General features: G+C 40.0%; 1 protein-coding gene across 13 annotated transcripts in view; it reads left to right on the forward strand.

The window, feature by feature from the left end:
* Positions 1 to 1,678: 1,678 nt before the first annotated feature.
* Positions 1,679 to 23,973, forward strand: part of sox6 (SRY-box transcription factor 6) — a 126,879-nt gene continuing 104,584 nt past the window's right edge. For 2 of the 13 annotated variants that reach the window (XM_085157902.1, XM_085157927.1), the window contains exons 1-2: positions 2,992 to 4,076; positions 23,047 to 23,117. The gene's annotated coding sequence lies outside the window, so the exon portion shown is untranslated. The other 11 variants (XM_085157873.1, XM_085157934.1, XM_085157881.1 and 8 more) reach the window with 10 other exon arrangements.

The raw sequence follows: 23,973 nt of genomic DNA on the forward strand, positions 1-23,973 counted from the left end.
CTCATACATTTACACTTTTTATAGAACACAAAATATAAACTGTATTAATAGCTAGAAAAGAAACTTAATAAACTGTATTTATTGCAACATTTTGGAGTCACTTACTGCGCCCAGTGTCATGGAAGTAACAGCTGAGCAGAACTACCAGCATTTACTTTTTACCTAGACCACCAAACCTGCATGCACAACTACTTGCAAAGTGCATTAAAAATGAAAAGCAAAGGCGTGTCTGCACATTTCTGCCTGCACATTTCCAAATGTAAGATGGATTAGGATTATATGAAGGTAGCACTGTTTAGATTTTTTTTAAATTAAAAATAGGGCTATATACTACATTATCAAGCAAATATTACCCATTTATACACCGGTCATGGGTGTAGATATTAAACTGGACATCAACAAATGCTTAAAATTGCTGTGTATCTACGTATAACTGCAACAAGCACTTATTGTCTTGTTGCTCATAAATTGTTGCTCATAAATATGGGGTTAAAACAAACTTGTATGTGTCAAAGGAGATCCCATGTCCAGAGACAGACACCTAAACTGCTGTAGAATGAAAAGTAAATGGTTTAAAGTAGAACTTTTAAAATCTTCTTTTGGAATTTAGATAATTATGGCTGCTCATTGAGATACTAATGACTGTATTCCTAAGCATGAATCAGCTGCACACCTTTGAAACCTCCTCTGGTTGCAGTGTAATCAAAGCAGCCCCCCCCCCCCCCCCCCCCCCAATCCTCACTCACTGACTCAATGGTGTTCTCTAATTAACCATGCAGAACAGGAGAAGAACACATGTTAATTTAATGTAACAAAAATGTTGATTTTCATGCATTCTCCTTTTCAAATATTTATGGGCTAGACTTGAATTTCAAGATGCATCAAAGACTCACAGGGTATGCAAATGTGTCTGCCTTACCCCCCAACAAGTTGGACTGTCTTTTGCTCTTCACACAGGCTTCGCGCACTACCATCTGAGCTATAAAGAGGAAGCCATTACAGTCACCTCTGTAAAAATAGCCTATATTTGTATTTAGAGAACTATCTGGCACTTGCGGGCACCTGTTCAGCTGCACAATCATCTGTCACTGAACAGAGCAAAGTCTGGAAATAAATACACGTTAAACAAATGTAATGACTCATATTGTTTTGCACCCTTTTTTTTCTTCTTTTAACCCTACTCACACTGTCACTTTTGAAGCAGCAACAATGGAAACTGGTGGTAATGCCATTGCACTCCTTATTGCCGTTTGGTCAATGTTAACCAAATAAAAATTGATCGTCCAACTTTAAAAACAAAGATCAATAAATAAAATAAAGGTGTTTTCCCTAAATGCACTGATTGTCTCTCTTTATAGAGATTTTTTTTCCTTGCAGGTGAGCTTCACACAGTGACCAAAAGGTGGCACATGAGACACATCCAACACACGTTCAAGTGCAAGCGGTGAAAGAAAAAACTCCGCTCGTTAAAGAAGGTACACTAACAGCAGGAACAACACAGAATCATCATGTATGCATCCGGAAAAACACGGTGTCAGACTGTTATAGGATCATATGCAATTTTATGGTGCAAAGCTTTTTACTCTGTATGATTTTTTTTTTTTTTTATTAAATTTGGTGATGTGCATCAAATCGTTATAGCTTTAGAAGAGGGGCTCAGGTTAAAAGTGCGACAGTAGAAAAGTTTCAGTGTTAAAGGTAAGTCTTTCTGTATTTATTCGTAGCTAAATGTAAACTTTGACATTTCGCACACTGCCGGGAAAAAAAAGTTAATACTTAACTTGCAGGCTATCAGTGTTGTAGAAGTTCAGTGGAGAAAAGCATGCAGTGTGTGCATTGTAACGCGCGCAGGAGCATTTTGAAGGTCTTTGATGTAGATGTGGTGTTGGTGTGTTTTGCTTCACCTGGAACAGCAAGAAAGGGAAAGTGAGACGCTCAGGACTCGCATCTGTCGCGAAGTTGTGCTTGTGTATTCTCTCTCTCTCTCTCTCTCTCTCTCTCTCTCTTTCTCTCCCTCCCTCTCCCTCTCTCTCTCTCCTCTGTCACTCTCTCTCTCTCTTCCTCTGCTTCCCCTCCTTCTTTCAGCTCAGCTCATGTCATTCTGCAGTTAACAATCAGAATTTTCTCCTGCTGTCTCCTGTCTTTGTAAGTAACTTTCTCATTTCTATTATGTGACACTTATGGCATGTTAACCAACGGACTTCTACCTTTTATTAATATTATTATGATTATTATTATTATTTGTATTTTCTGCTGGTGACAAAATGTTTCTGATGTTTTTCAAAGCTACAACGTTGTCAGATCTCTCTCTCCTCTTTTTAAATTTAATTTATTTTTTAATATGTGCACTTTTCTACCGAGATTCATTTTTTGAATGATAGCTGTGGGCCTCATCCAAACCCAGCTGATTATCTAAAACATATGCTCTGTTCGTGACAGATAAATTCCTCTCAGTAAAATCTACTGTTATTGCAAGTGAGGGTCTGCCTGTAAGGTCCCAGTAGTTGGATTTTTGAGTAATGTCAGATGTCAACTTACGTTTGCTGAATCTGTTTTTAAAAAAATGAGGTGTTTTGTATTTCAGCTGTATCCAGTCTAACCTGCTAATCAATAGCTCTGCGTTAACGTACTGATGGTACATAATGGTTATTTTATTTTTAGTTTCTGTGTTAAAACTTAACAACAAATACACCAAAACTACAGTAAAATGTCGTTTATGAAAGTAAAACTTAAACGTAACGCTGGGAACAATTTTCCATTATTTTCTAAAGTTATACTGGTCAATATATAAATTTGTGTGTGTGTTTGTTTTAAATTATTTACAAAATAATATATACATGTATATCAAAATTCTAAAATAAGTGTGTAAATTTAAACAGAAAGACAGTCACCGACAAGTCTTTTGTTTTTTGACACGTTTTTATAAACGTATATTTAATAATTCACTTATGTTCCAGTAAGTATATATCGTGACAATACTTGCATGTACTTAATTGACTGGCAAGAAATGCGCGTATGATGAAATAAATAAATAATATTTTTTAAAATCTACACAAAAAAAAATCAAAAATGCATAATGTGAGACTCAGTCAATTAAATTAGAAATAATCTGAAGAGGAAGAAGAAGCTGCAGCCTTCTGGATGGTGTGAAAATGAAAACTAGGCGTATAGGACACCGTGACAAACCATAAAGAACACCGAATCTAATGCTGCTATATTTTAAACGGTGATGTAATTCACACAAATACATGCTGTTGTATCACAAAACTTAAGTAAAAAAAAAATACAAATAAAACAGCCTATCGCTCACCTGATCTCGTCACCTATACTCACAGATGACCGCATATTCTTCTTAAGAAACAATAGAAATAATTATAATAAACTTTGACTGAAGTGGGAGGGGTCGCTGAATTACTCGTTTCCTAACGAGACAAATGAAAAGAAAAGTGTCACTGAAGAAAACTCTGGGGTGGAAAGGTCGCCCTTAACTTTTCAGTTGTTGTGTAGCTTGTAAGTGGTGTTAATTTAAGTAAGCTTATTAAACTTACTAAAAGCGGGCAGTAGGCTAACAGCCATCCTCCCTGTCTCCACTTTTATTTCGCCACCTCTCTCTCTCTCTCTCTCTCTCGCTCTCTCTCTCTCTCTCTCTCTCTCCCGTATCTCTTGTCTGGGAGGAGGAGGGGGAGTCCTGCCTCTTTGCCTTCCTCAGATCAATGCCCTGGCCACTCACTTTCTGATGTTGCACGACGGGAAATGCTTTGAATACTTGCGACATGGCTGCGCGCATTGATTGCCAAGATTGACAGCATCGTCTTCTCTTGTCTGAGTGTGTGAGAGAGGGAGATAAAGACCAGATAGACGGTTAACAAAAGGTACTTGTAGTTTTGTACAACTGAACTTCACAGAGAGTGGACGGGATCCCCTCCTATGGCCCCGAGTGAGCAGACTTAAGTTTTCGCTCAACAGATAGCTCGGTGATCATTTTCAGTAAAGTATAGCCGAGACTAGTTGCTGTTCTTTGCGCACGGGGAAGGACGCAAAAGTAGGCAATCATCAGCACGGCTCACACCAACAAGGTAAACAACACGTTTTCTCTACTTTTCCAACATGCCTCCTTCTCCTTATATTTCCACCTTGTGTTTAATTGCTGATTCCTTAAAGGCGAGCGCGCTGTCAGCGCGAGCGATCACACAACCTTGCACGCGTTTTGCTTTAAAACTACTATTATTGTTTGTTTTTTTTTTGTTTTTTTTTTACAAAGTAAACTGTGTACAAAGCTTTCTCGAGTCGGTACATTTTGAGACTCGGAGAATGACTGTCAAACTTTAATCACTGAGACTGTCTGGTGCGTCGCTTTCACCTCAAACAAGCCAAGTCTACACGCGAGACGAGAGTGACGCGTGAAGTGCTGGTTGGAAGTGGCTCTGGTGACCTCGTAATTCGTAAAAAGCGCGTTTAACTGAACTTTATCACAAGTAAACTCTGCGGCAGCCCGATTCATCGCTCGGAGCTTTAAAATCATCTTCTTTTTCTTCTCCATTTCAGCAGCGGGGAGCGTGCGGGCGGACTCAGGCTGCACGGTGCAATCTGCAGCGCTTAGACCAACCCCGACCGCTGCCACCGATAACGTTTCAACTATCTATCGTTAACGAGTGTTGATTCTTAATCAGCTATTAAATGTTTGATGGTTGGTTGCGGTGTTCTGTGCGTGTTTACAGCGCCCTGTAACTTTGTTCTGCTGGTGGCAGTTTCCCTTCTGTCCACAGAGCGGTACCGTTCATTGACAGTGACGTGCGCCCCGGTAGGTTCCTGTCCACATGTGAGGTAGACAAGTTTATTTGAACCTTCCGCTTATGTCTCATTATACCCTCGTGCATCCAGAACCTTTGTTGCCTGAAGTTATCAGACCCCCACCAATCTGTTTTTTTTTTCTTCCTGTCCGAAACCTCGGAGTTTCTTGAAGCCGTGCAGCCTGGGAATTTGCTCTTCCTTAACTTTCTCCGGGGGTCAGGGGAATTGACCCCAAAAGAATGCATAAGCCATAAATTAAATTCAACAATCGCGGGGCTTGTCCATTTAGAGAAGATGTACTCGAACAGACAGTTTTCCATTTAAGCCGAGATATCTGAAGCTCCTCGCTCCCGGGATAAACGGAACAGAAGTTCCATTGTGAGAACTGTACATGTGTCCATTAGGGGTTATTTTCTCACCTTTTATGTGTTTGTTGCCGCAAGACAGTTCCAGCAATTAATAGTAAGGCCTTCCAGTATAAAATGCTTTTTTAGATATTTATAGACGCCAGATTTTGGTCATATTTTAGGATATTAAAAAGCACTTAAATTTCAGACACACTGCTCATTGAGGAAATATTTATTTTTGCACGCACGTCAATTGATTTTGCAAGTTTATGATAAATTGAAGATTTCCTAAAATATCACTCCAAGATCATTAATTTCGGCAGCAGCGGGTGTAGAGTGCCCCCTCATTTTAAGACGTTTTCCAAAATTAGACACACTCCCTGAGTAAAAAACAAAACAAAAAAACAGCACTCTGAGGCTACTGCGGGACTTCTAATAACATTTTAATAAGACGGGAATCCACTATGACAACAGTTTAAACCTGCCCCCTTCTGTTTCTTCTTCTTCTTCTGTTTTCAGCACCGAGCACGTGCATTTTTCGTCCACACAAACGACACACCTGTGGCTAATTAATGAGACTGTAATTAACTCCGGCATCCCCCCCCCCACCTCCCCCCCCCCGTTTTAAGACCTTAAACCCAGATAGCCCGCGCATTACTATTATTATTTTTGCCACGGTGATAAGAACACTCGGTAGTCCGCTCCTCCGCCCAAGTAAAGTTTTTAGTCCGTGTGGCATTTTGTTTTGAACAGTTGCTCTTACTGTGGCTGTTTACGCACGTTTCCTCATAAGGTAAGCCGGTTCTGGAGACCAAATGCAAGTCTAAATGGCACATTTATAATTAGACTGCCCATTCAGCACATTGTCCTGATTGCTATACAGGGACACTCGGCTCTGTCTCTATAAGAGTTTGTCTCTGACGGCTTGTGCAGCTCAGCGTGTCTCTCAGCAAAAGAGCGAGAGAGGGAAGAGTGAAAAGCGGCATTAGAGCTTTTTGATGCCAGCCGCGCTGGCTTTTATTGAACCTTTCTCACTTATTTTTCCACATGAGAACTACCGGCAACTTAATTAATGACCTTCTTACTTTATACTGCACAATTGGTACATGCAGCTCAAATGTGCATTATAGTAGAAGAAATGTGAAGTGTAACTAATTTTGGCAGTGTGATCCCCTTGAAATATTCACTGTATTTCTTTTTTTAATCAATACTGCCACTGACATGTGCGCATTTATTTCACTGAAATTAGAAACAAATCTATTAAAACTCAACTAATCTGTGTATTTGTATATTTCTCTGATACATAATACAGGGCAATAAAATCTCATGTAATGTTGCCTGGCCTTGCACCTTTCCTGTATTTTCAAAGACTAACCTGCGTCTGGATATTGGGGTGAGACTTGAGCTTTTTTGCAAGACTGAGAAATAAGGCAGCATTTCCCACCTGGACTCAGCATACGATTTAGGGTCGCTAACACTGATCTGCCAGTAAGTTCAAAGTTTTTTAGGACCTACAGTTTGGCATGAAGGGAGGAAGCCTCTCGCTTCACTAGCTGCTGCTCTGTCCATGTCCAGTGTCTCCAGTATTGCATGACATGGTGATTTTATATTTATATAATTTATATTTGTTTTACTGAGTGGAAGAGAAATGATGATTTTAAAATGAGTTCAGACAAAAACCCACAACCTGAATAAACCTCAAATCTTGCCTTTAACTGTCCTCATACACAGGTAGGATTTATTATTATTATTATTATAATTTAAAGCTCTTGAGCCAGCAATTTGTGGGATCAAAGAAAAAGATGGGAGCGAGTGAGAGGGAAGGAGGGCGAGAAAAGGGGCGCTGAAAGAAATGTGTGCTTCATGTGATGCTGTGAATATTAATGTCTTGCTCATATATGTGATTATCTGATTATTAACGGTTGATTCTGTTAACGCTGAGGGTACATTTGGCATAACTGTAAAAAGGGGGGGGGGGGGGGGGAGAAAAAGTCCCCATCTCAGTGATGATTTATCTTACCCATGTTATGTTATTTTAATGCTTAAAAACCTGTTATTTAACTCCAAGCTACACACTCATGCAAATGAAGGTGCTGGTGTGTGTAGGTTTCGTTTTACGGCCTTGCTCTTCTGCGAACAGTCTCACTCGGAGTGTGTTCCCTTGCCAAACTGAATTCTTTAATGATACTACAACCAATTCCGCTCACGATAAGCTGATTTGACACGCGCACAAGGAAAATAAAATGCACTCGCAGCGACATATCTCTTTATTCTGGATGCAAATAATATTTTGCCACATGCAAACTGTGCAGTGTCGTGAATGACGATAACAATATGTGTATGAGTGTGTGCAGATTATTTCATGAAAAAGTTGGGTTTGTAATAAGGTGGCTCCACTCGGCTCGAGTTCTTTAACTTTCCATTTCTTTTCAGTTGTTCTTGTTGTACTGTTATGTTATTTATCCTGTGTGTGTGTGAGAGAGAGAGAGAAGGGCGGGGGGCTTTATACCTTTGCATGCCTGCATACATGTGGACACTCTGCAAGAATGGCTTTACTCTTGCAACAGATAAAACTACTGTTGACTGTGATCTGAAATGTCAAAATCCAAAAAGTCACTACATCTCTCTCAACACACATATCATCACTGGGACTTTGGACACTTGTCTTTCCATTTGTACTGGTTTTTTTGGGGGGAGGAGGAGGGGGGGGGTTACAAAAACAGCTATTTTATTCCAAGCGACAGGTCAAGAGTAGACTGTGGTCTGGGAGAGGAGAAGCTATAGAGGCAAAAGGTGGTTGAGGGGCGTACAGGTACGAGTCTCCCTGTGTTTGTGGCAATAGCTAGGACCTAATGATAAACAGGATAAGAGGAGGTAAAGAACAGCAGGCCTGGTAAAGTTTGAGGCGAGGCGGGGGACTGTTGAAGGACCGCAGGAGTTAATGAATGTGGCAGCACGTGTTGTGACATCTGTCTTTCTAAGTGTTATCTAATTTGCTGCACAATCTTCCAACAATGATAAGAAGTGGTGCCATAGCATTTTCTTTTGGCAATTTTACCCTTCAACAACGAGTTCTTGACAACTTAGTAACACGCCACTAATTAATGTCACTAAATTAATTATGGCTCTTCACTGTTTGGAAAATTGTCAGCTCTCACAGGCAAAAATACCGACGCTATCAAGGGTCAGTGGAGCCAGAAAGAGCGGACAGTGGGGCATCACCTCCATCAAGTCAGCCTCTTAAATGAAAAGCTGTGATAATGTGGAGCCAGGCAGACAAATGCGAGCGAGTGTAGTACACCAGCTGTTTCAAAAGGCATCTTAAGGTTCCTCATTTGAAATTTCGCACAGCTTTGGCTGTTACATTGCCTCAATCTGAATGAGAGAGGGTTTTTTTTTTTTATATTGTGCTTTTTTCAAGAACACAGGTTCCTTTAATGTCAAAGATTCAACTTTATTGTGTGCTATTTCTTATTAATTTGTTTATTTTTTACTACTAACACATATGTGCGCCAACTGGACCTCAACAAAGGCAGCAGCGGTTTTTCCCTCTGCTCTGTTAGATCTCAGTGTCCCCCTGGCTGCTCTAAGTGAACGGTATTGCTGACATTACAAGATTACAGATTTAAAAAAATAAAAATAAAACCTAAATATGTGTATCATCACAGGAACTGTATAATTGCACAAGTAATGTAAGTGGCCCATTTTGATCTGCATCATTCACTCTCCCACCGAATATGTTTTTCTCAAAATAATTGGACATTTTCTTTCAGTCCATAGCATAGTTGTGCATAATTAAGTTTGACTTCAAAATGCAACAGTCTAGGCTATGGTAAGTAGCCTTTGTTGATTTTTTTTTTTTTTTTTTAAATCACCCATTAATATGTAGAATTAATTGGAAAGGCGTTGGTGGCCGCATTTCTCTGACACAGGTCTGGGACTGTAATCAGGTGGAGGAATTAGCCCGGCTCATTGTTTTTTATGAATCGCATGAAGATTTGTACAGTGGCTGTGTGAAGATGGTTGCCTCTATTTCCATATCAAAGAGGAACACAGTGCAGCCGGGCAGTAATTAAAATGTGGTGGATTTTGGAGTCCCTGCGCACACACGCACATGCACACACAGGCACCACGCTCTCACTCTCCCTCACACACACACACACACACACACACACACACACACACACACACACACAGGAAGAGGGGCACAGGCATTAGTACACTTGCACAAACAGCATACAGACCAAGACTGAGAACTGTCAGGTTGTGCAAAAAGAGTGCAGGTGGTTGAAACTGAATTTTAAACAAACATTTGTGTCGCCCTCGTGTCTTTTTTTTTTTTTTTTTTTTTTTTTTTTGTGCTGCAGTTTGGGTATTAAAAAAAAAAGTTTCTTTCTCCCTGTTTTTGTGGCAACCATTTTGTTAGCTACAGTCTGAAAGAGTCGGGCATTAATTATTATTTTGACTCACCAGCAGCTTTCACTGACTGCGGTCGGGCTACACTTTAATTTCAGCTGCAGAGGGAAAAGTGCTTATTTGTCAACGCATGTGCTTTTAACAGATAGACAGATATATGGTCTGCATATGTGTGTGTGTGCATATTAGTGACCTTGCTCCAGCATACTGGGACTAATCAAAAAAAGAAGAAGAAGAAGAAGCTGTGATCTTTTGCCCCAAGTGATTTCTGCCCTATTAGAATTGTAGAAGCTCTGAAGACCTGAGATTGTGTCTTGTAAGTGAACAAGGGAAAAGAGATTAGTGTAATGTGGGCTTTTGCGCTGCTTAAACACAAAAGCATCACAACAAGCCTTTTCCTTGTGATTCCTCCCATTGTGTGCGGATCAGGCCATCCCATGGGCAAGCTGCTGCCTTGGAGGAAGCATTAAAACACTCCATGAAAATAACTTGAGCCAGCACGGGCAGCTGTGACACCGGGGGTTCTCGTGTAAATATAATGTGAGGGAATGCCATAAAAACCTCGCTATCTAATAAGGGAGAAGCTGTGTAAATATGGCATATTGCACGTATTTGAATTTCTCATTTGTCATGAATACCCACGCTGTAAAAATACATCAAGCAATTCAGCATTTAGGACCGAAATCATTTATCCAATTTAATCAAGTATTAATGTTTTTTTACAATGTTTTATGCACTTTATATTCTCAGAAGGCAGTAGTTATTTTTGTATTCAAGTTAAGCAGGTCTCCACGGTCCTTTAAAGCCGAACAATTAGGCATTATCCAATTGGTGGAGTTTAATAGCTCGGCTTGGCATCTGCCAGCTTGATCTGACATGAGATGTGAAATATGCCTCACAGTTGCATCTAAGCCAGCCAATTTGGCTTCATTATTCTATGGTGGAGCATTAAGGATACCGGGAGCAATTTTTTTTTGAGCACACGATTGTTTCTGTGTGCACATTTGCCTGCTCGCTTGTACATAGCATTAATGCATATATGCACATCTATATTGGGTTTTTTTTTTTCTGTGCACTGAAGCTAAGTGAAAATAATGATCACTTTTGTCGTAATCTCCAACTTGGACTCACAAAGCAGAACGCTAGCTGATATGCGCGATTTATAATGGTGTGCGCACAGTAAATGCTATAACAAAGAGCCCCTAATGTGTTATAAATGCCACCTGTAGAGTTCATTATTTTTTAAAAGGCAAGCCTTTTATAAAAACTATATGCTATATAAAAACTCTTTGCTGCTGCTAAATTTTTAAGCTCTCCACATATTGTGTGTTGTCCTTCTTGGGTGGAAACAAACCCTGATCAACCACTTGCATCATGGAGCAGCTACGGTGACATCTAAAACAGGCGAGGAAGTTATGGAAAAGAAAAGGATGTACTGGGCCAGAAATCATATTCCCAACAGCTTCTCCCGAGGAAAACACTAATGTACAAAGCCAAAAATAAATCAAAGTGACAAAGAGGGAGGGTGGGGGAATAAATGGAAAGGGTCTTGTGGCTAAAGTTCTGATGAGTTTAACCATAGCATCTCTTCTTGCCCTGGTCTTTTGTTGCCTTTCTGAATAATTTCTTTATACACTTACTTGGATGTGTTACAAATCTGTGCTCTTAATGTGCATTATGAGAAAATGGCTTCAGCAGACTCGACCACAATCTTCTCTTGGTCTCTGTCTTTCTCCCGCTCTGGATGTCTGTCTTTGTTATCCCCTCTCTCCCACTCACTCTGTTAGTGAAGTGGGGCGGGGGGGTGTTTAGGCACTGTTGGTAAAAAGATGAGCTAAAAGTAGAATTTCTGAGACTAAAACTCTGCACAAATACTGATGTTGGTATTCACGTCACCCCAGACTCCTCTGACGTTGAGATTAAACTTGGTCTTCTGCAGTCCAAGAAATGGATTTTTGTCCTGACCCACAGTTGGTGAATTTTTCACAGGGAAAATGTTACATTTTCGAGGTGATTGATAACATTTAGTGTCCTAATTTGAGTCTGCGAGTATATGTCTTTGTAGCATCAGAGAAGCAGCTGTAAATATTTTTATCCATCACTCTGACGACTTGTGCTGTTATAGAACCATAACAGAAACACTAATGCTGGAAAATATGAACTTTCAGCTTAAACCAAATTTGAATTAACAACCATCTGCTTGTTCTTTTGAAGATCCATGAGTTAACATTCATACTTTAGAAACAACTGTTGGAGGCAGTGGAAACATTTTACCCACTCTTAAATTGCACAAGAAACCTCTGATTGGCTCAGCTGTACATTTATAAGCAAAGTGCAGCTCTAGCAATGAAGGCCAAAAAAAAAAGGCAACTCGGAGCTTGAAGAATAAAATCAGAGAGAGTACCATCTGTGACGATCTCCTGTTTCATGAATGGTACTAAAAAAAGAGAAATCTGCTGAAATGACAGAGAAAGACTGGGGTTTGGCCCATGCAGAAAGTTTCCCATGAGCGTCTTTGAAAATCTTATGGGATAGCCACTCTGGCACACGCCACCCGCCCACATACAATATACGCACACATACAAAACACAGAGTGGTGTTTCTGCCAGGCATACGATTGTAGAAATCTCTGGGAGGAGGCCCGTGTGAAGCAAGATGATTGGCAGGTGGTGGGTAGGGACGTACGGGATTGGACAGGAAAGAATGTCAACACTTAATCTTTTTTTCCACAAGACAGGATGGTGTGTAAAATAGACAACTTTAAAAAAAGTCTGCTTTTTGCTCCATTATTGCACAATATTCAAGTTCACCTTCTACACACCCCAATATGTGACTAATTTGCAGCTGCAATTTACGCTCGCTGTCAAATGTTGTTTGGAGGATTGTGTTCCTGTACGTCAGCTCATACGGAGGAGGTCAGGGTGGATGGTCAGGCACCTAAAGTCTTCTGTGGTAGCTGGAGTTTGGACCCAGTGATATTCAAGTTGACGTTTCATGCTGAGATGGTCGCAGTATTTTTGCAAATCCCTAAAGAGGCTTCAGCTTTCCAAACATAGCCCTAATGCATTTGCAGCAAGCAGCTTTTTGCGTATCTGTAACCAAGTGCTTGTTTGTATTTCCTAAACATTACCGTAAAAATGCAATTATGCTTCAGTTACGAAAAAAGGATATTGCACAAACAAATGACAAACTTTATATTGACCAGGAAAAGAAAACGCTCCTAAAAAGGCAAATTAAGAAGAATTATATAAAAATGAAACTTGACAGCCTGTGAAACACCACCGCTTGACTCAGGTATATGTGTACACAGACTATTAGACTTCAGAGGTTTTCTTGTTCAGCATAGCTACGGTTGAGTGTTTTTTTGTGTTAGTGAGGAGAAAGGCTTTGTGTCCTTGGTTAGGGGTGGGGTAGATTAGGGAGGTACAATGTCCCTCCTCATCTTCAGCAAAGCTAAATTTATTGGTTACCATCTGCAGGGTGGAGGAGTTTGGGTTGTGGCCGGGCCAAAGAAAGGCTTCTAATTAAACAGTCATCATTATCAACTTGTGGTCAGTGATCATCATCCCCAACACTGGTTCTCCAAGATGAACATGGAATCATGAGGCTTTCCTTGAAGCCCGTTCTGGACTGAGTCAGAATAGAAGAAACAGAGGAGCAAAGTGCTAGTGAGAACATTTTTTGTTTACTCTTTTGGCAGAACAAGCAGCATGAGGCCCTGTGCCATATCCACTCAGGTTTAAACAATTATCCGACATCAGAGAAACCAGTAGAGCCTCAGCGCTGGCACAACCGTCATGCTTTTGCCGGCTGTACTTCAGCCTATGGTTTCAGACATGGCCAAGTGTCACATGTAAGCAGAGCTTTCGATAATTTCAATTAGTGTAAGAGGGTGTGCCTGCAGTATCTGTATCACTGCTGCTGGAGGAGCTTTCCTTTGAGCTTGACAGCCCCTTAATATAGTATTTCATGGTTTGATGTGTGAGTGACACAGAGGCGCTCCAAGAGGATGGCAAAATGGTTTATTAGGACCTAATTAGAGCTCTGTGATTAAAGGGGAAGTGACTGTGATTAGGAGACCTGCAGATGATGTGGAAACATGGATGAATATTCAGAGGAGAAAAAACATAGTATGTATTAGCCTGTGGGTGTTTTATGTGTGTCTGTGTGAGAGCCTTTGTAGAATATCTAAGCACGAAAGAGTCCATGGTGCCTCAGAGCAGTCATGTTATGGTATCGTCTTTACAACAGATCTCAGCAGAAGAGCTTTACAACTTAAGCTATTAGGTAAAAATGCACCAATGAATACGATACCAAAAACAGCTGATCTTCTCCTTTAAAAAAAAACAAAACCTAAATGTGCACACCGAGTAGCTCTCGTCTCACAAACATTGTTCAAAACAAAACACGAACAAGGGCTTTTTTTTATGATTTTGGTGCAGCATGTATGAGTGGACGTTCACAGCCAATTGAACTTGAAACCATAAGGAATGTTCTGCAAAGCGGGGTCTACTTTGGAAAGCTTAGAGCACTCGCAAAGAATCACACATTCTTGCGAGCTTCAGAGTATGCGCTGTTTAATCAAAGAGATAAATGGTCTTATTATTATTAGTCTCCATCAATGGAGAGATTAGCATTGGATTTTCTTTCTTTTCGCCTCACAAACTTCTAACTTTTTCAAATATGTGATAGCCACTGCCATTAGAAATCATTTATGGGAGTGTTCTGAGGGCAGGAGATTGTCAGCAGGGCCTTGCGATTTTACAATTTCACAACTGACTTCCTCCTTAAAATGACACTGGCTTACCTGCCTATTACTCCCTTTGATTTCTACAGTACATGCTTCTGCGCTCCGAGAGGTATTCATAATAAGCTTAAACTCCACTGGCTTCATTGCTAAAGGGTGCTTATCTCTCTACTATTCAAGAGAAAGAAGGCTAATATTTTTTCCAATTTCAACATTCTACCGTTTACTCTGCCCAAAACCACGTTTGCAGGGGTGTTGTGGAGAGCGGGCATGCACACACATGTATATACTGACACGCAGACGAGCACGTGTGCCTTTACACACACTTACACACACTCTTTTTGTGGCTGTTCCTTGGAAATATTATTTTTGCAGTTCGAATATTGAAATTTTAGAGCTGTGGCTCTTTTTTTTTTTTTTTTAAAGATGGATGGAAGTCACGTATTTTAGCACATTTATTTATGTTATTGTGTTTTATTCAGTCCACATTTAAAACTCAAATTTCTAAAGGTTTGTGAAAACCAGTCTGCAAGTGTGCTCGGCTCATTCAATTGAAATCTAGTTGTGTTTAAATGAAAAAGAATCCCGAAAAGTGTTTTTCTTTTATTAAATAGATCATACTTAGCTTGCAGCACATATTCCACGTTTGGACATGCAATTTAATATGTTTACATTCCCCTCCCTCCCCCTTCTCTGGAATGTTTAAAGTGTGCAAGCTTCAAAATGTATACTCATATATAATGTAAGGTACACTTGAAAAGTAGTTTGCGGTGAGCGGTGGCCATGGAGGACCCTCTCTCTTTTGGTTGGAGAAATGTCAGTTTTTCTTGAGAAGCAAAGTAATGAGAAGCATGTGTTAGTAGAAACTTCTTTTTTTATGCGACCCACCTGTCGCACTTTCAACAATCAGGACTGGGCAAAGTCTAGAGAGATAATTAAAAGAGGCTCTATCTCCTGCTCATTGTTCTTTTTTAGGAGCTTTGCAAAGTACGTGGCCTGACGTTGAGGGCAGCACACAGAAGCTAACAACTCGAACAGAAAAACGAAGTCGTAATGGCTACCAGAATTTAAACACACATAATCTGCAGGTGCCAAGTGTTTGTTTGAACTACATCTTTCTCCAGCAGTTAACAGTGTGTAGTAGGTTTGTACTGTGAGCCTAAGTGCTCCCCAGCCCTCTGCCTGCATGTAGCCTCAGCTTGCTGACTTTCTCAGTTTTACCACTGCTTGTGCCATGCTGTAATGGGCTCCCAGGACATGATGGGAATAACTGCCTGACAATGTTTTTCTTACCCCCCTCATTCTGCAGTAAATGTGAAAAGTGTCCAGAAGCATGGAATATATGGTACAGGTTGTGATGTCAGTTGTTATTGCTGGATATGTAAACCAGTAAATTCTGGATTATTTTCCACAATCTGCTGTGCAGAGGGCATTATGTCACAAAGGCCACATTGTAGCTAGTTGGGTGTAGAGGAGTGGTGTCTCTCTCTCTTTCTCTCTCTCTCTCTCTTGTTCTGTGCCTTGCTTGCTTTTAGTCCAGACTGCAGCCTTACGTTATGCCCATTTCCTTTCTTTGTGCTGCAATCAATGAACAAAGGACCTATAGGATGTTTTACATAATAGGGGAAAAAAATCATGCAAGTGCGAAGAACAAATCTAACTAAGGATCTTATCCAGACTCAATTATTTTCCACGTGTAATTTGGTTATGCGCATAATCGTGTAATCGTATAATCATAAGGTGTTTGTGTGTTCATGCAATTGCACAGATAGTGTGAACTAAATGGATTTTGCGTGCAATTTTTTTAAAAAAGCGATAAGATTCATTGATCAGTGATAATGTATATTTCTATTTCACTGCTGCACAACTGGAACTGACACTGCCTTTTTATAATTCAGTGAAGAATGGAAGAGCTTCCTGTTTTTTCACTAATTAAATTTGCCACTGACATATGCTGGCAGGAACCGCTTACCTTGTTTGACTTATTTATTGCCTGACTGTAGAGGTAATTTGACCTTTCATTTCAAAGGCCCTTTTTTAATCCAGAAAAGGAGTGTTAAACTCAATTATACCAGTGATCAGTGGCTCAAACACTACATTTGTTTCCTCTGAGGGGACAAGCCAAGTGGAGCCCTGCTCTCAGTCCCCTGTCACTGACTCCTGGCCCTTCTACCCCTTCATGCCACAAGGGGGGGGAGAGGTAAATAAGGAGGAGAAAGAAATGGGGATGGGGGCAAGAGGTAGACATGAGTGAGATGAGAAAGGGAGAATGAAAAAAGGGGTGGTGGTGGGGTGGGTGGTTGCCCTGCAGCTCCTGCCATGTCACTGGAGATTTGTGTCCTCCTTTTAAATCATTTCCCTCTTTAGAAGATTAAGAAGGCAGAAATATTCTCAAACTGATCATTTTTCCTCCTCCTAAATGGACATTTGCATTTGCAAATGCTGTTATTAATTGTGGGTTTAAAAAAAAAGAAGAAAGGAAAAACAACATGACCTCTGCAACTGTAAATAAAAACAGAGGTTATAATGTTAATTGTTGAAATAACCGTATGGAGGCAATGAAGTCAATGCAAAGCGCGTGCCCTGATCAGATTTACTGCACGGCCGCGTACACTTAAAGGCTTAGTTATTTATTTACATGACCTTTAAATCTTATTCAGGTTTTAGGTATTTTTTTCTACATTAAATTAAGTGCTGTGCATCTCCTTAGCTTTATTTCTATCATTCAGTTGGTTCAGTAACCAAAGTGTAAAGACTAAATAAGCTTTTGGAAGGTCTCTATGATGTAAAATGTTGCTTTGTATTAATAATTAATAAACAGAGTTTATTCCTTCCCAATGTTTCTTTTTTTTACCTGCATCCTGCTGAAAAGGTGTCCCGCATGCTCTTAGTTAAAGTAGTCTATATTGTTCCGGTCTTACTACTAAAGCAGTCATTTGTCAACTTAAGCCTCCTTTTGCCAATCGAAAATGTGCGACAATAACACAAGTCATCAGTGGAAAAAAACCACAATCAAATAGTGCATCCCTGCTTCTCCTCGAACAAGGAGAACACTGAATAATTTGTGGACACCAATGCCTTGTTGTAACCTGATCATTTATGGATCAGTTGTTTCCTTTCTGGTTTAATTCACCATGTGATTGATTTTCAGTGCAGTACTGCTGGAAAATATCCACACTAAACTGTGCCTGAAATAGGAAATCATTTGAATACAGATGCATACGGCTTAGGCCTTGTCACTGGAAACCACTTGGAGCCAGGAGACAATTGCAGGTTGATTATGTTGCTTCTGACAGAAGTTGCAAGTCCTTTGTACAAGGCAGAGATATTTGCATCTAAATGCTTATTGTAGGCATTTAAACAGCATAAAGACTGATTGTAAATGCCAGCTGTTTGGCTGTACTCGGGGAATAAAAAAAGAATTTCAATAAGGAAAATTGGGATGGAAATGAGGAAGTTATTTTCAAACAGTGGAGCTGAAATCAATAAGTAGGAAATGGTGTGATGGTTGTATATTTTTATTGTCTGTTTGTACAATCATATGAATCTATTTACAGTTAGCACTGTATGCGGATTTTAACTAGTGGAAATACAGTATTTATATTCATATCTTTTCATAATATTGTTACTGCCAGCGGCTGTTTGCTTTTCTATCTGGAACTAGGTTGCACTGCAGGTGTGAGAAGAATTTGCTGGTTAATTTCTCAGATTTTAAATATACAGTAATTGTTAAAATATCTATTTTCTTTGGATCGTTTTTATTTTTCTTTACAGGCAGTTCAGATACAAATCATTCCACCCTTTGTTATATTTGTGTGAGTGGAAGTGTTCACATGTGTGCTATGTACTGTATGTAAGTGCAACCATATATGTGGGTGTACGTGTGTGTGTGTGTGTGTGTGTGTGTGTGTCTGTCTGGTGCCCAAAGCAGAGTGATGCCCCTGCTGATTCTGCTCCTCTAGCTCTTTGTCCTGCAGCACTCAGTGTGTCTGCCTCCTCGGGAGACTGGCAGGCTTCTCTAGTGTGGCTCCACAAAGGCCCAGCCTCCTTTGAGGTGTTAAAAACTTCCATTTATGCATCTCCCTGGACAAAAAAAAAGCACCAAGCCCATTTGAGTCCAGTAGCAACACAGGCAGACATTGTGGCCACGCTTCTCTAGCACTCATTTCACAGATTCTAAAACCAGTATGTGGTGAACAGGATTTGAGGGGCTAAAGTGCCCCGCGAGGCCCAGGCGATAAGAGGGGAGAAACACCACCACGCAGTAAACTAGAAGATGGGACCTAGGAAAATAAACACATTACCTGGGAGAGAAAGAGAGAGAGACTTGTTTTCATGCCCCTGCCCCCCAACATACACGAAAACAAAAACTCCACACCGAATACGAAAGACAGAGAACAAAGAGGGAGGGGGGGTGGAAAGGGAAAAAATGGGTATTTCAGAAGTTAAGAAAAGAGGCCTAATCAGTGTGCAAAAAGACAAGGCTATTCTGTGTTGTTCTGTCTTTACAGTCTTTGGAGTAAAGAATATGTGAAAGAAAATCAAAGAGAATTGATAGGTTGCACGCCCGCATGTTTGGAGCACTGGGGACTGAATGCCGTCCACCACGGAGGAAAACATTTTACTTGCTGGTCGTTTCTCTCCCTTCACCCTGCCTCAACCCAGTTGCTCAGTAAATAGACTTTTATTCTTGTTATTTGACGCCGAGGAAATGACAGATAATGTATTTGCCAAGCAGCACATGAAAGCCTCGTTCAGCCACAGCACTGTATCTGTATCAGAGCATTACTTTTAACAACCTCTGGGTAGAATAGCTGTTGCTTGAGAGCGATTTTTTTTTTCTCCCCTAGTTTTATCTGACATTACTGCATTTCAGCTCTGTCAAAATACTGGTCACTGTTTCACACTCGACAAAGATGTTTTAACTGGAGTGACACTCTGGTTGTCATTCTTGACGCACTGGTGCGCTGGTGCTAGACATTTTGTGAGTGTCTAGTCTGCTGTAAGTTCAGCATCAGAAACGGGATCGACCCGACGTCGAAAAGGGCAACTCTGAGAGAGACGGAGGATAATGATAAAGAGAGAGAAAAGAGAGATTTGTATGGTTGTGACAGTTGTGCGGTGTGCTGGAGCATGAAACAGCTGTTGGCATGTGACCGGCCATGTTTTCAACACCAAATTACTCAATGACATGATAGATCGCTTGCGGAAATACTCTTTGTCTTTCTGACATCACAGCGGCAGGCTTTTTATTTTTTCTGTATGAAGCGTATCACAGCTGCAGGAAGTGAATGAACTGTGCTTTAGGTGTTTCCTGACGAGTAATGTCCTCTCGTCTGTGGAGATTACGCACTGCTGTTTCATATTTCGCAGATGCTACAGTACGTACAGAATGGACTTTATGGAAGTGGGTGTTTAATAGACAATCGTGCTCAATTGTGTTCAATTACTATTTCAGCCTTTTCTGAGCCAGGATGTTCTTCTTTGCTTCACACCTTTGCCTTCAACACTCAACCCTCCCCTTCCTCCCATTTCCCCATTTTCCCTTGGGATAGCTGCTGTTATAGCCTCACCCCAATGCATCCCAAACTCCCCCATGCAGTCCCCAGTCTGACTGACTGTGCGGCTGCTGCATTTGCAGAGATAACCACAGTGCATCCAGGTAGGGAGCAGCCTGCTGATGGCATAGATTACCTCTATTGTCAAAATAACTAACTCTGCAGAATTCCTACTTTAGTGTGTTTGGACGCAGAGGAGAGTAAGGATTTGGAACGGAGGATTGGGAGGATATATTTTTTTTAACATGTTGTAGATCTGGATGAATTCCAGACAGAAGCTGAAGTAGAAGTTTTGGCTTGCTCATGCATATCCACACATGGCTACAGGAAGACGATATGTGCACATATGTGCACATATAACATGTGCATACATAGCATTACTGCAATATACAGTTAACAGAGGCACATGAAACACAAACCCTCTTTGGTATCCTCTGCTGTATATAGTTGTGGTGGTGTTTTCTATTGGTGCTGAGCCACTGTCACATGACGGTTTAAAAAACACAGCTCTCTGTTATGGATAGGGGAAATTAAATTAAGCTTAACCCTCGCCATAAGTAAACACATGTCTCGAATTTAAAGGTTCAGTTGATTTAAAAGTGAATCTTTCTGACTTGTGGTAGTAAAACGGCGTTCCTCCACAGCACATAAGAGGCTTGACCTCAAATCCCAATTTTAGCAGTCGTGCGGTACACGCGATGTGTAACGCAGTACAAAGAGGTAGTTTCTAGTGGCAGGTTTCGGTGTTAATTGGTTAACCTTGGAACTTAAACGCGTTGTGATCAGAGCAAATGCGTACTCCTGACTTACAGAAAGTGTAGGATCAGGTACTGTCCTCGCTTTTGCTTCACATCAGCTGTTTGGACTCTGAAATATGTGTTTGTGTGTTGCTGGCAAAGGTCAGTGCTGGACAAATATACCATAATTTATGGCTGTTTCTTTTCATATAAAAACTTTTAATGTAACATAAGTGTGTGTGTGCATATTTTCTTGTGTGTGTGTGTGGTAGCTCTTTCAAACCGAACATGGAGAAAAGGCCATTTCTCTGTGCTCATGCCTTCTAATGTTAGCTGCATCACTCTGTTTGGATTTTTCTACCTATGAGCTAAACCTCCAGTATTTTCATTACAATGAAACAAAAAACAGTCGTTGTGCTTTGCTTTGAGCCTTAAATTCTTGTCCAGAAAGGTCTAATTTACTGTGCATTTTTCTTTCAATGTAACTGTTTATTTAAAATAAACAGTTAAATGTACTGAAAGTTCATAAAAACGTGGTGTGACTAATAAATTTGACTTTGAGTTTGGCTAAAATTGTACATAGTAAGTCTGTGATCTTGTAATTAGAAATAGAGGGTGCCTGTTTTATGTTTCCTGCCTGTAGGTGTAATTCACAGCAGGAAAAGAGCTGTTACGTGCCTCTACAATAGGCCAGTTGACATGACTCTTATTACACCACAGGGATTGCTACACTGGCTTCATTATAATATCATTTGGGTTCACTCATTATTTGCAATTATAAATTTTTTCCCCCTCTCACACAAATAATTATCTTAAATAACCAATGAATAAAGAACTCAGCTCCCCATGTATTATTTACCCCATTGTTCTCAATTAACATCAAATTATGAATTCAAAGGTTTGTTAATAGCTACTATGTGTAATTATTAGAGCCCTCTTTTATTTAGAGGCAACAGGAATTCAGCCTACAGTCAGATGACAAATGGAAAGAAAGACGAACTGTTTATTGAATTACCATCCATGAAATATGTGGTTTATCCAGCAGGCAGGGACAGTACTATACTGAATAGCTTCAAATATAACTTATTCCTGTGTATATGTGGGGACAAGAGTGGGTGTTTGCAGCTGGAGCATAGTTCACAGCAGTAAAATAGTGAAGCAGCATTTAAAAGGCAGGAGTAGGCTTCGAAATAAGAGGTGTAATTCATATAAGGCCATAACAAGAATACCGTTTCTTGAGTTTGCTGTCAGTTAACTGAATTCCTCACGGATATTTTTCTGTCACATGAAACCTTACATCATTATTTATATCATAATAATCAAAAACAGGCCTTGTTATAATGTGAAAAGGATTTTTCTCTGAGGGAAATTGATTTTCGTCATGGTGGCAGCAGTACATTGCCGTATGTTACAGCTTTCCATTCAGCTGGGGTCACCTGGGTCCCCTCTCTCCCATTGTCACATCCAGCCTCAAGGCTACCACATTCAGACCTGTCTGTGACTCTTGCCTTTATCTGTCTCATTCTACTAGCCCTCCAGCCTCCCACGCAGCAGACTGTACTGTGCTCTGACAACAATGCAGCAGTAGTCAGTATATTTATCCTGTCTTGTTGATGGTGGCTTATTGGCCCCAGCAATAGAAGACTGAGGTGCTGTAGAGCAAATTAGTGACAGATCAGTTAAGCGTGACCTCAAAAAACCCTTGGCCTTGTTTAATTGGCGGTGTTGAGGCAGACTAATTGTATAAATAAGCTGGTAATGAGATCTTGGCTTATTGTTAAAAAAAAGATAATGTGAGAAAATGAGCATGAATGAGCTTGGAGCTTTTTCATCTCCCAAAGTATATGCTCTGATCACTGAATTGTTTTCGCTCTGTAATTATTACTTCTATACTATGGGTGTATTTAAGTTTGAGTTGGCCCCTGAATCTGTGCACTTATTCTACACTAGAGTTTCTAACAGAGCTCTTAAGTTGCAGCACTTCAGCATGATGCTGAAACTAGCTGAGCACGGCCCCTAAATAAATCATTAGCAGCCAATGCTTGATGAAAGAAAGCTACATTAAATAAAACAATTGCTGAACACGAAAACTGTTGATTAGTGGAATCTGCGGACTTGAAGACAGAATAATGAGGTAGCAGAGAAGCAGATTTTAAACATTGTCTAAGACTGATTCCTATTAGTAACAGCTGTCAAGAGTGGAGGTCAGATACTAACAAAGCTGTTTTAACTCAGCTGTGGAAACTCTGACCCTGAGCCAGCAGTCAATATGGTCCCAATTTTCTTCCTCTTGTTCGGTCTGTTTGTTCTAATGTAGGTAAATAGAGCCGTCTAAGACCCATGCTGATTTTATATTACAAATTGCCTTTAACTTATGCAATATTTTGCATACAAAGACACAACTTAATAGCTTTTTTCTATGTTTTTTTTTTGTCTTTATTATATTGCAGGTTATTTACATGAATTCAAAATCAACCAACCAGTGATCGCTGGAAGCTGGGGATTGAGTCTTTCAGTTTTTGTAAGTATCAATTTGCCCCTTCAGCTGTTTCTGTCTTGCACACATGTCTCAAACACCCCTGCTGTCTTTCACCCACACTGAACACCTGCATTAAATGAAGTGGACAATTGGATAGGCACACAATGTATGCACAATTAGACAGTTATATAGGGCCAAAGTTACTGACACACCTTTCCACACTTATGTTTTTTTCTTGGATCATATCTTCCTTCAGTTAATTTTGTGGTTAGTCAGAATTTTTAATTTTTTTTCACAGCTTTTTCACCACTATTGTTTTGTGCTGTTGTGTCTTACAGTCCAGTTTTGTGCTAGGGCTTTGCAGGTTTACGGTTAAATCTGGTTTTCTGCTAATGAATGAAAATATCTTAAAGACTATATGAGCTACACACACCCAAACAAAACCTTTGTGTGGGTATTGCTAGTCAAAGATATAACATCTAAAATATCATTAACTAAAAGCAAATCCACAGTAATATTGCAGGTTTATACATTTTGTAAACATATTTATATATTTTATGTCTAAATTTAATTCTAATCTTGACAACAGTTCCTGAAATTGTACAAATATACATATAGAAGAGGTTTTAATTTCCATAAATGTCAACATTTGCACAATACTGGTTGCCGTCACTGCTGCGCCACTATGTATAACAGCCTATTTTTCTTTAACAGGGATGCAGTTTCTTCTAATTAAATTAAAATTATTGGAAATAATGTAACTAATGATTCTTGTTAACGATCTCTGAGATGTTAAAGAAGAGGGTGAGATTATAATGGATAATTCTGTAATACATATATAACAAATAAGTGCTAATCCTCAAAGTACCAAAGGGGCGCTATCATTTATACCAAAGCA

This window comes from Neolamprologus multifasciatus, chromosome 1, assembly GCF_963576455.1.
Source record: "Neolamprologus multifasciatus chromosome 1, fNeoMul1.2, whole genome shotgun sequence".
NCBI lineage: Eukaryota > Metazoa > Chordata > Actinopteri > Cichliformes > Cichlidae > Neolamprologus > Neolamprologus multifasciatus.